Here is a 13,702-nt window from a genome sequence, read left to right as displayed (position 1 = left end):
AAGTTTGTTCGCGAAGAATGTCGTAATGGTACACTGCCGTATACGTATGTAAACGTCAGACGTGATATTTGTTCGTGAGGATAATGCATTGCTACGTTGTGTGTGATGTCAGTCTTATGTCATGATTTGTCATACTACATCAGTGCATGTTGCTTGTTTTGCTTAACTTTATCTATAGCCCCAGTTGCTAGCGGCAATCCTGTTCATAGTTTTTAAGAAACGTCATAGATTTTCAACACAGGACCACGTGAGTTTTAGCAAATATTTATTATATCCACTTAAATTCCTTTTGCTCGACAGATTTGCCTGCTTTAACACTGCAGAGACAACAAACCCACAGCCCACTCACAGAACCATTTCACACGGGCTGTGTTTGCCTGATCGGACTACAGAGAATAAAACCCAAATGTAGATGTGCAGTTTACCCTTGCGGGTTCAAAGCTGATGGTTTAAGTCCATTACTGTATGTAAGCGTGGAAAACAGAATCCATGCGCGACTTCAAAATGCAGTAAAAACATAAGCAAAGTTTTATAATTAATAATAACATTAATAATAATAATCATAGGCGTAATTTGCAGGGGGGTGAGACATGCCCCCACCAAAGTCGATTCTGTCCCCCCCACCGCTTTTTCAAAGCCGCTGAAAAAATATAGCATGCAGAAGGCTTATGAGGCAAAGTAAAAGTAAAATCATCTCCAATCAGTGGTTCTTCGTAATTTAATTCTTACAGGCCCAGATCTATAAATCTTGTCATGCACCTAACAGGATTTAACAGTAAACGTTGTAATTAGACTATGAGCGCAGCAGCACTCATTACTGTGTAATAGATAAAGTAAACAATGCTTTATATTTACACATTTAGATTAAATATAACACTTTTAACTGTTATTATTTAAAAAAAGATTTAGGCTACATAATAACAGTTTGTGTTTCATGGGAAAAACCCAAACCCCACGTTAAAATAACTAATATTTATTTTTATTAATAATTTATAATAAAACTTTAGGCCTACTTAAGTTTTCACAGTAATAATTAGTCTACTGCAATGTCTTAAGTCCCAATTATAGGCTATACTTTGGAATTATGAACTGAAGGGATGTACATGCATACACTGTAAAAAACGTACTGTAGAATTTACAGGATGTTACTGGCAAAAAAGTTGCCAATAAAATCTTGTAAAAATGATGTTAATTGCTGTAAAATGGATTACAGTATAATACTGCAAAGCAAATCACAGTTAATTGCTGTATGTGAAATACAGTAATTTGTAGTATTTTTTACAGTAACATTGAATTAAACTTGTAATTTATATTACGGCAATATTTTGTAATCTCACGAAAGTACAGTATTTACCTGGCAACAAAAGTTGCCAATAAAATCCTGTAAATATATTTTACAGCAATATTTTGTAATCTCACGAAAGTACAGTATTTACCTGGCAACAAAAGTTGCCAATAAAATCCTGTAAATACCCCTAAATCCAAGATGATGTTGTAATAATTTAACAATGAAAATGCTGCAAATAATAATTTTAACAGTAAACAGTAAAATACTGATTTAAATGAATTATCATGAGAACTATCGTAATACATTTACAAATGAATAAAAACCAAGTCAAAGATGTTGCAAATAAATATTTATTAAAACTGGCACAAAGACATTGCAAGGCTTTTACTGGTAAAAATAAAAATGTCAGTCTTTCAACAGTTAAAATCTTATCATAAAAATAACATAGCATCGCAAAATAACTACAAATAACTGTTATATCACAAAAAATAAGCCATATTCTGAGTAGAACATTTACTTTCTATAAAAAAAATTAAGGTCAATCAACAGAATTTGTATAATTTTGGTTAAAGGATTAAAATAAAATGCTGGAATCAACATTATACCACAAATTCTGTTGTTTGAGCTATGTTATATTAAATTTAGAATATTCCTGCAAAAGACAATTTAATAAATACATACTGAAAGTCCATCAACTTTCTGAGATGAGCACACACGAGGGTTGTTCCTCTTCTCTGAGACCTTTCCACTTGTTTTGCCTCTATGTATCCGTCTTGTATCCAGTGAGTGTTGTGATTCCAACAAAACATCTGCACATAAAAACAAGCAGAAGCTTTAGAATAAAGTTCAGTATTGAATGAAACTAGCTCAATAAAATAAATGTAAAAATGCCACTTTTACAATACAATCAGCATTTACCAGTGCTTAAACTAAATAAGTAATCTTTTTCACAAATGAAATTACTCAAGTAAAACATGTTACCTTTGAAATTAATTCAAGTGTGCAAAAGACGCCTGCTCCCGGGACGCCAGGCTGAAGTTGTAATAAGATTGAAAATCCAGCCGCAAAGTTGAGGTGTGAATTCACAACCATGTGACCCTCGAATAGGCCTAGTCAAAAACCACTGGGTGCACCTGAAATGAATAAATAGAAGCAATAATATAACTTACAATACAGTATTTCAATATAAAATGTAATCTAAAATACAAGTTTATCAAATGATTTACAACAGAATTAATACATTACCTAATATAATCAGCTTCAGAGAGTCTTGAAACATCAAACATTTCTCCACATCATCTGCTATTCTTTGCACCTACAAGAAATAATGAAAATTATCTTGTGGTTTAAAAAAATAAATAAAATGCATTTACATAAATGAGACCAAAATGAACATATGCCAAAAAGGCATATATTTTAAAATAAACTTTTACATTTGATTAATAAATTCAATTATAACAATACATTGTAGAACTATACCACCAATCAAATTAAATAATTTATAATGCAAAATTACAACTGTGTTATGACATTAAGGTTTTACATTAATTTTTGAAATTACAAATAAGAAACGTTGTAAAAATGCAATGATATTTTTTAAACGTGAAACTAAACCACCATTAGGTGGCAGCAAATAATTTAATGAGTGAGTCAATTGAGTCATTCATCATACCGATTCGTTCAGAATGCTGAATCATTCAGTAAAAACACCGCTGAGTTTTGCTTTTGATCTTCGTTTGGAACGATTTTCGTTGGTGAAATAAAACAACAGTCAATATTGTGTCTAAAAAGTAAGTAACTTAATGTTAACTAATTGTTTATTGAACTAGGTAACATTTGCAATCGTGATAATCAGCAACAGATCACTTATGCTACTTAACAATATCATGTGTTATAAATAAACTCAACAGTTTGAACATTTACCTCATGTTTCTTCCGTGAGTTTGTGTGCTGTTAAGGTTATTTGTTTGTTGAATGTAACATTAGCAAAATCAGAATCAGTCTCGCGTTTCCATGCTTCCCTAGTTTTTTTTTTTTCACTCAAGTTTTAATCAGGCTAACTTGTCCAATCGGGCATGTAAAGATGTATTTCACAAAAAAAAGCTTTAATGTAGAGTACAACTACTAGTGGCAATAGACACAATTTATAATTTACATGTTTTTTCTAATTATAGTAAGATGTCACGTCAGTATGGGACAGTTGAACACATAAACAAATGAAATTTCACATATTTTGCTGTTGGTCAGTTATTTCGACAGATAGAAGTTAACGTTACTATGACAATCGTTCGAGCTGGGCATTACGTTAAAAGTTGGGTAAACACTACTTTAAATGCTCTCAATAAGAAAATTAAACTGCCACAATGAGAAAAATGCAGCATTAGCCTAACTATGCTATGATAGCAATTTCCAGTTTACCAAGGCTGCACATACCAAGGCCGCTTGTCTAAAAGTGTGATAGCAGGCTATTGTGACATGATACCACTTATACATTAACTTAAATAAATATAAAAGGATATATTTATTAAGTAAAATTAAGTGAATTTACCAGGAATTATGAATAAAGCCTCTAATCTTCAATCGTTCTGGCACTGCTCCAGTCGGCTGGATTTCAGATTTGAACGATGCGCAAGCAATCCCATAATGCCACACTACAGTAAAGTAGTGTAAAAAGCAGGAGCTACAGTGATAACACCTGCTTCTTGTAAATTAATTACAGTTGACATGGAAATATACAGTTAACAACTGTAAAACCTTATTTGACCCATAATGCATTGCGAATTACAGCTACATCTTGTAAAATGTTTAAACAGTAAAATTCTGTAAAATTTTGCTGTAGAAACTACACCAATTTTTTACAGTGTACAAGGTGTTTCAGAGCCGCTCACACATTCAAAACATGTTTAAGGATAAAACAATTAATATTAAAACATATTCCAATTTTTAACCCATGACAAAAAGAGACAAATCTAGCTTAATTTCTGTTAAAATGACCAGAAGGTACACGGACCTGGGAGAGTATCCTATAAAAATAAAATAAACAACAAAACTCTTTACATCTCATTACATTTATTCGGCCTACTTAATGACGCCATAAACTAAAGCAAGCATTAATATGAGGGTAATATAGATTGTAATGCCTTAAGTTCAAAATTGCCACCTTAACACGGCCAGAATGTGCGCGTTGAGAAACAAGTTCAAATATGTCGTCTTAATGCGGTCAAACTTATGGCAAGCCAAAAGGGTCAGATTTACGCTATAGATAAATCGCGTTAACATACAAACGCCGTCAAATACGGCGTTTTAAATAGTATTTGCGGCTCAAAATATGCCGTTGTGATTACAAACGCCGTAAAAACCGCGCGAAAATAAGTCAATGGCGCCGTATCTGCCAGCCTTTTAGTCCACATGAAAAGCGCCGCTTTTTACAACGTTCATATTACCATATGACGCTGTAAAAAACGCCGTTTTAGTTGCACAGAGCCCTCGTCACTTATGGCGTTTTGCTTATAGTATAATGAGCCACGCCCATTGATTTCCACAGCCAGTAATATTGAACAGTTCTCACCCAATCAATGATGCACAGAACCAGACCAGAACAATTCAGCACAGATCATTTGTGGTAATCCAATTCGCAAACTGTAGTTAGTAACAAGGGCGTAGGTTTGCTTTCGAGATAGGTGGGGACATAAACCTTTGTCTTTCTGTCCATATGCTTTATATAGGGAGCTAATAGATCGCCTTTCTCTTTCCGTTTGCTCCGTTTTGAAAAACAAACACCGTACTTCAAACTCATCGATGCAACTTTGTTCATTCCTGAAGTGGGATTTTATATGAGCTGTTTGACTGCTGTCTTGAATTGGGTGCAATACCTGTAAGTTGTACCTGTGAGCGCTGTGCTTCTCGTCCAGTGTGTGACTATTCCGCGCATGTATTAAATGCACGTCTTTGAGAGCGTGCAGTTTTCTAATGTATTTACTTTAACTTTTTAGGTAATATCAATGATATGAGGTTTCTGCTTATTTAATGGCAAATAACTCATGCAAATTGGATTACCACAAATGATCTGTGCTGAATTGTTCTGGTCTGGTTCTGTGCATCATTGATTGGGTGAGAACTGTTCAATATTACTGGCTGTGGAAATCAATGGGCGTGGCTCATTATACTATAAGCAAAACGCCATAAGTGACGAGCGCTCTGTGCAACTAAAACGGCGTTTTTTATGGCTTCATATGGTAATATGAACGTTGTAAAAAGCTGCGCTTTTCATGTGCACTAAAAGGCCGGCAGATACCGAGCCATTGACGTATTTTCGCGCGGTTTTTACGGCGTTTGTAATCACAACTGCATATTTTGCGCCGCAAATACTGTTTAAAACGCCGTATTTGACGGCGTTTGTATGTTAACGCGATTTATCTATAGCGTAAATCTGACCCTTTTGGCTTGCCATACAAACTGTGCGTCTTTACACGCACCAAATAAACGCGGCAAAAATCGCCGCCTTAACACGGCCAAAATGTGCGTGTCTATATGTACAAAAGAAACGCGTTTAAATTTGCCGTGTTAACGCGGACAAATTGTGCGTGTAGACATGGTTAAATTTCACGCGTTCCGTTTGAAGACTTTTGGCCCCGACAGAAACACACGGTAACAAGCAGAGTGAAACGGGAAAAATCCACAGAATAAGAGATAAAATGTACTGTTGTGCCTTTGGATGTCAGAAGCGAAATGCAAATCATTTTTACTGTCGTCAAAAACGCCATTTGAAGCTAAATGCAGACGTTTAAACGGACAGACTAATGAAACCTGCCCCTTGTCAAAAAATCCTATTGGAATTTCAGTTTATCCTTTAGGAATCTTAAGCCCGGCTCACACTGTGCGATTTTGGCCACGATTTGGTCGTCTGGGACAAATTTTGAAAATCCTAAAAGATTCCTATAATCCTAGGCTAAAATCCGTACACTGTAAACCCGGATAAATTCTGCTAACTCAAAAAAATTAAGGCAACTGATTGCTGCTATTTTTTTAAGTTTGCAAACTTAAATATCATTAGTAAGCATATAGCTAGTTATTTTGAGTAAATGTTAATTATAAATAAACATTAATTTAAATCAAAATATATATTTAGGGTTTTGTTCATTTTTATTTTAGTTCAACTCAAAGTTTTGAGTACTGACAACTTTAATTACTTCACTTAATTAAAATATCCCTCATATATATATCAACATTTTTCATTTATCTAAACTTAGTTTAAGGAACTTTAAATGTTATTCAATTAAATTATATAATTTATGTTACTTAAATTGTAGTAGTAATGTTACTTAAATATTTTGTAGCAACTGATTGCCTTGTTTTTCCTAAGTTCCCTGTACTCAAATATCTAAATTTTACAACTTAGTACAAATTACAAATCTGAAAATCATTAAACAAAGTACAAAAATTTATTATAAAACATGAGACATTAAACAGTTCTGTGCAACAAAAAGGCACACCAGGTCAAAGAAAATACATTTAAATATTACCTAAACAGCCATTATGCCAACAAAAACAGTGAAAACAGTTCTGTGCTACAAAAAAAGGCACACCTGGTCAAAGAAAATCAATTAAAATATTACCTTAATGAATACAAAACAGGAATAAGCTTTCTTGATCTGCTGTCTACAAATTTTATTGAACTTTGTGACAGAAGAAATTGCTATTTTTGTTTTTGTTTACATTTTAGGCAAAGCACCATTCTTTTAATAAGAACTCTTGTTGAAATCTTGCACATATGCCTGATATCAAAGAAAACAACACAACACAGGCAAACAGTATAAAATTACTGTGCATGAATCAGCAAGTCATTCTTTAGAGCCAGCACCCTTGGCTTAAGTTTGCCATCATCAAGACCCAAAAGAACCTTCTGAATAAACTCAAATGTGTTGGCCATCTCTTTTGGATATGAAAGATCCAATGCATAGATTAAGCCAAACATCAAAAGGAAAGCATCAGAGAGTCTCTGCAGGCCTGTTATGACAACTTCATTCTCAAGGATGATCGAAATCTTCTCTTGATTGTGCTGAAGAGCAATGTCTGGGAGTTCTCGGACGAAGGTCAAAAGGGCAACTGATGAATCAACATCTGGCTCTTCTAATTCATCTTCAATCTGGATGCAAAAAGTATTGAAACAATTACCAAATGCTATCTTACTGGTGTGAAAAAAATGCTGAAATATAATCCTAAGAAATATGCAGAATAAGCGATTTACCGTGCATGTTTTAAAGAATTTTGAGGCGTCTTCTCTCAGATACACAGGAAGCACACAGAGCACTGTTGTTCAGCTTGTGTGTACATCATGTTGATCCTTACAGTTCATTGAAAACAATGTTAAAAGTGGAACACACACGTTTTAGCCAGCACAAAACCAAACAACGCTAACTTGACACGGAATGAATGCCAAAAGTTGATCAATGCATACATAAAACAAGTGATCACAGTAAGAGCCCTGACTCTTAAAGGGATACTTCACCCAAAAATAAAAATTCTGTCATCATTTACTCACCTTTGAATTGTCCCAAATCTGTATACATGTCTTTGTTCTGATGAACACAGAGAAAGATATTTGGAGTAAATGTTAATTATAAATAAACATTAATTTAAATCAAAATATATATTTAGGGTTTTGTTCATTTTTATTTTAGTTCAACTCAAAGTTTTGAGTACTGACAACTTTAATTACTTCACTTAATTAAAATATCCCTCATATATATATCAACATTTTTCATTTATCTAAACTTAGTTTAAGGAACTTTAAATGTTATTCAATTAAATTATATAATTTATGTTACTTAAATTGTAGTAGTAATGTTACTTAAATATTTTGTAGCAACTGATTGCCTTGTTTTTCCTAAGTTCCCTGTACTCAAATATCTAAATTTTACAACTTAGTACAAATTACAAATCTGAAAATCATTAAACAAAGTACAAAAATTTATTATAAAACATGAGACATTAAACAGTTCTGTGCAACAAAAAGGCACACCAGGTCAAAGAAAATACATTTAAATATTACCTAAACAGCCATTATGCCAACAAAAACAGTGAAAACAGTTCTGTGCTACAAAAAAAGGCACACCTGGTCAAAGAAAATCAATTAAAATATTACCTTAATGAATACAAAACAGGAATAAGCTTTCTTGATCTGCTGTCTACAAATTTTATTGAACTTTGTGACAGAAGAAATTGCTATTTTTGTTTTTGTTTACATTTTAGGCAAAGCACCATTCTTTTAATAAGAACTCTTGTTGAAATCTTGCACATATGCCTGATATCAAAGAAAACAACACAACACAGGCAAACAGTATAAAATTACTGTGCATGAATCAGCAAGTCATTCTTTAGAGCCAGCACCCTTGGCTTAAGTTTGCCATCATCAAGACCCAAAAGAACCTTCTGAATAAACTCAAATGTGTTGGCCATCTCTTTTGGATATGAAAGATCCAATGCATAGATTAAGCCAAACATCAAAAGGAAAGCATCAGAGAGTCTCTGCAGGCCTGTTATGACAACTTCATTCTCAAGGATGATCGAAATCTTCTCTTGATTGTGCTGAAGAGCAATGTCTGGGAGTTCTCGGACGAAGGTCAAAAGGGCAACTGATGAATCAACATCTGGCTCTTCTAATTCATCTTCAATCTGGATGCAAAAAGTATTGAAACAATTACCAAATGCTATCTTACTGGTGTGAAAAAAATGCTGAAATATAATCCTAAGAAATATGCAGAATAAGCGATTTACCGTGCATGTTTTAAAGAATTTTGAGGCGTCTTCTCTCAGATACACAGGAAGCACACAGAGCACTGTTGTTCAGCTTGTGTGTACATCATGTTGATCCTTACAGTTCATTGAAAACAATGTTAAAAGTGGAACACACACGTTTTAGCCAGCACAAAACCAAACAACGCTAACTTGACACGGAATGAATGCCAAAAAGTTGATCAATGCATACATAAAACAAGTGATCACAGTAAGAGCCCTGACTCTTAAAGGGATACTTCACCCAAAAATAAAAATTCTGTCATCATTTACTCACCTTTGAATTGTCCCAAATCTGTATACATGTCTTTGTTCTGATGAACACAGAGAAAGATATTTGGAAGAATGTTTCTAACCAAACAATTCTTGGACCCCTTTGACTACCATAGTAGGAAAAAATGCTTTATATTTTGTTGTTCTGTTGAACACAAAACAAGATATTTGGAAGAATGTAGGACAGCAAATAGTTCTGGGGCACTTTTGACCACCATTGTAGTTTTTCCTTCTATGGTAGTCAATGGGGGGGCCAAAAACTGTTTGGTTACAAGCATTCTTCCATAACGAGCGAGTAATTCATGACAGAATTTTCATTTTTTGGTGAACTATCTCTTTAAAAGTACACAAAGACACATCAGAAGTTTTTAATTAAGTGAAGTTTTTAAAAAGTCTTAATAAAGTGTATTCTAAATTAAATACTAAAAATGCTGAAAATGTTTACTCATCACTTAGTACATGATAAATCCAAGTCATAGTTAGACATATATTTAGATCAAGTGATAATATTCAATATATAAAGTCAAAACATTGTCTGTTGAAGCATTAAACAACAATTGGCGATGATACCTTTAAGTCATGACCCCGAAGAAATTCAGCAAGTGCATCAGCAGTTTTTCCAGTCTTCGCTGCTCTCTGTCGATATAAAGTCATCAGGCGAAAACTGTGGCGGTCTAGCTCTGCGTAAAATGTGTTTGTCAAATTCTGGTTGGTAATGCGCTGAAATTCAGCACATACCTGAAACAGAAGACAAGAAAAGCACGTCAACAAATCGACTGAAATATTAAAGACGCTTTTTAAACACACACTTAATTATACCTGTGATTTCAAACGTAGAGCTGGCCAGCGTCCAAGGATCTCTTTCACTGGTGATGGACTGGTAATGATCTCATTCCTGCGTAAGTTACTTTTATGCAGCAAAAGGTCGAAGAAATGATAACACAAATAAAACAGATTGAACATGGATTTTCATCAAATGATCTGCAGCTGACTCCACCTATACAAAAAATACAAACATTTTCAGAAAGCCAAAACTGTAAGACTGCATATGCACTGCATCATTTAATATCCTTTTTCAACAATCTTTCAAAACAAAAGACAACCTTATTTGGCACTTTTCAAAAAAATTTGAATTTTAACAGGCAGTGACAATCCTAAAGACATATAGGCCTTATTAAAATGAAATAACATTTAACTTCAAATTTACAAAAATTACATCAGTGAGGCAATTTTTAATAACAGTTTTTTAATGTTAGTCTAATAAGATTATATTTACAATAACGTTCTTGGCTCACCTTAGGAACTGGAATTGCGGGAACAACGTGGACTCGACAGGCCTGTTAGGTTCAGATGACTTTTATATGACTTTTAAACAGATAGAACAGGTACTTTCATCAGATAACCTGCAGCTGACTTCACGTATAGAAAAAATACACGACGAAATGTTCAGAAAGACCTAACGTTAACATAAATAATGCATGTGCGCTGCATCATTTAATATCCTAACGTTAGAGACATTTAGATATGTTTGTACACTTTAACTGGTAGCTAATTCTAAATATTCTGAAAAACTGTACACATTGTATTAACTGGAAAACCTAACGTGTGTGGATGGTGTGAGTGTAGCCGATATCGACTATAATTAGACTGCAACATTATTTGAAACAGCTGAATACTTGCATATTTTTGTAGCCATCGAAATAAAAATACATGTATTTGGACAGCTCTCGAATCCAACTGCCCTGCATGCGCGAACATCTGGGTATCTGTGGAAACACGCGCGTGCACGTTCAGCGATGACGTCACTCTTGGGTAAAAACCGCCACTAGAGGGCGTATGTTTGACATTAAAATATTTGATTATGGTTTAATCTATTTTTCAAGTTCCATAAACTCTTAACTTTAGTGTAGTTGTAAAAACTCAAAACAATATTTACTGTTAACTTAAATCTCTGATAGATGTTGAATGAACTCAAAAATAATAGTTAGCTAAACTTTTTGGCACATTTTGAGTACCAGGTACTTTCCATTATAAGTTAGTTATACTGTTTGGGTTTACAGTGTAGTCTTTGATTGCTGGTTTGACATGTTCACCGACAGCCGATTAATGGCCGTTGCGATCAAATTTCACCTCCGACGAAATTCTGGCAGTGTCAGAAGATTTGGCAAACAGTCCTGCAGTGTGACTACCCGTACGATGGATGTCAATCTGTCTCCGTTTTTCAAGGCAAGCTATGAGCAGAATTAATGCTAGAGAATTATTCTCTCAGCTATAAATTCCGGCGCTCCCGTCCTCCGCTCACGGAATTCATCTGATATGTTTCTTTTTTATATAAACACTGCGCCGCTGTTTTCATGTGCATGTGTATGAATACATACACTATTCTTCTTAAACACGCCGGTATTACCGCCGTTCGTACACTTTTCATGACAGCCAACATTTCGGTCCCGCATGCAGTGCAGTTCGCGGTCACTGGACGTGTATGGGTTGATAATGTAAAACTCCAGACAAGTTTTCTTGCGCGCAGCCGTTTTTAACGCGTCTTGACTGTCGTACAGTCTGACATTAATGACAACTGAGATCCCACAGTGTGACATGATCATCATGTTCGTACAGTCTGACAAGTACAGTCCTAAAGGACTTTTAAAAAATCGCACAGTGTGAGCCCGGCTTTACTGGATTCTTAGAATCCTATTGGACATTCTGATTGATTTTAATGGAATTTCACTTTGTCCTGTAGGATTTTATTTGATGCTTAGAATCTTATTGGACATTGTGTTTGATTTAATGGGATTTAAAATTTGTCCTGTAAGATCTTATTTGATTTTGTTAATTAATTACTTTTTAAGATTAACACTGCATGTGTGTACTTGTAACCCTCAATAAAATGCAGCCTATGCTGAATACACACAAATATAACTGAAATTCATAATATTACAGTAAGGCAAAGATAATAAGTATGACATTTCATAATGTTTGAATACGTTAAAATGTATTGCATGTGAGTAGGAATTCATAGAAACACAAACATCTATACACTCATTGCCAAAAATATCGGCACCCTTGGTAAATATGATCAAAGAAGGCTGTGAAAATTAATCTGTATTGTTGATCCTTTTGATCTTTTATTTAAAAAAATCACAAAAATCTAACCTTTCATTGGATAATAAGAATTTAAAATGGGGGGAAATATCATTATGAAATAAATGTTTTTCTCAAATACACATTGGACAATTATTGGCACCCCTAGAAATTCTTATGAGTAAAATATCTCTGAAGTATATTCACAATTTTGAGCACTCCAGGGTGATTATGAACATGAAATTATCCAGCCATGGCTTCCTGTTTCACAGAAATATAAATAGGAGGGCAAACAAAGCCCAAATTCCCTTAATCATCCATCACAATGAGAAAAACCAAAGAATATATTTCTGATGTGCAGCAAAAGATAATTGAGCTTCACAAATTAGTGAAGTGGCTTTAAGAAAAGAGCTAGAGCAGTGACAATTCTCATTTCCACCATTAGGACAATAATTAAGAATTTCCAATCAACATAAAATGTTACGAAACTGCCTGGAAGAGGACGTGTGTCTATATCGTCCTAATACACGGTGAGGAGGAGAGTTTGAGTGGCTAAAGACTCTCGAAGGACCACAGCTGGAGAATTGCAGAAAATAGCTGAGTCTCGGGGTCAGAAAACCTTTAAAAAACTTGTCAAACAGCACCTACATCACCACATGTTGTTTGGGAGGGTTTCAAGAAAAATTCTCCTCGCTCATCCAAAAACAAACTCCAGCATATTCAGTTATCAGACACGACTGGAACTTCAAATGGGACTGACTTCTATGGTCAGATGAAACTAAACAAATGAGCTTTTTAGCAGCAATCACTCAAGATGGGTTTGGTGAACACAGGGATAAAAAGTAACCCATGTGTACAATGAAATATACTGCTGTATTTTTGATGTTGTGGGCCTATATTTCTGCTGGAGGTCCTGGACATCTTGTTTAGACACATGCCATCGTGGATTCTATCAAATACCAACAGATAAAAAATCAATAAGTGACTGACTCTGTTAGAAATCTTATAATGGGCCATGTTTGGATCAACCGTACAATAATCCAAACACAAACCTCAAAAACAACACAAAAATGGGTCACTGAGCACAAAACCAAGCTTCTGCTGGCCATTCCAGTCCTCTGACCTGAACCCTGTAGAAAATGAGTGGTGAACTGAAGAGAAGAAGCACCATCATGGAGCTGTGAATCTAAAGGGTCTGGAGTGATTCTGGATGAAGGAATGATCTCTGATCTCTTGTCAGGTGTTCTCTAACCTCATCAGGCATTA

General features: G+C 34.5%; 2 long non-coding RNA genes across 4 annotated transcripts; both read right to left on the bottom strand.

The window, feature by feature from the left end:
- Positions 1-1,970: 1,970 nt before the first annotated feature.
- Positions 1,971-4,122, bottom strand: LOC131537789 (uncharacterized). Of its 2 annotated transcripts, XR_009270386.1 has the most exons (4): positions 3,837-4,122; positions 2,534-2,603; positions 2,270-2,421; positions 2,016-2,097 (listed from the first exon to the last, which is right to left on the bottom strand). It is a non-coding gene; the product is annotated as an uncharacterized LOC131537789 (long non-coding RNA). The 2 variants fall into 2 exon arrangements; XR_009270385.1 differs by having other exon boundaries at positions 1,971-2,421.
- A 4,156-nt stretch (positions 4,123-8,278) lies between these two features.
- On the bottom strand, positions 8,279-11,342 carry LOC131537481 (uncharacterized). Of its 2 annotated transcripts, none has more exons than XR_009270295.1 (5): positions 10,651-11,342; positions 10,175-10,352; positions 9,926-10,093; positions 9,065-9,160; positions 8,279-8,962 (listed from the first exon to the last, which is right to left on the bottom strand). It is a non-coding gene; the product is annotated as an uncharacterized LOC131537481 (long non-coding RNA). The 2 variants fall into 2 exon arrangements; XR_009270294.1 differs by having other exon boundaries at positions 10,175-10,262; positions 10,651-11,336.
- Between the last annotated feature and the right edge of the window lie 2,360 nt (positions 11,343-13,702).

Source organism: Onychostoma macrolepis, chromosome 03, assembly GCF_012432095.1.
Source record: "Onychostoma macrolepis isolate SWU-2019 chromosome 03, ASM1243209v1, whole genome shotgun sequence".
Classification (NCBI taxonomy): domain Eukaryota; kingdom Metazoa; phylum Chordata; class Actinopteri; order Cypriniformes; family Cyprinidae; genus Onychostoma; species Onychostoma macrolepis.
The sequence above is the reverse complement of the archived record's forward strand: the minus strand, read 5'-3'. Positions and strand labels throughout refer to the sequence as shown.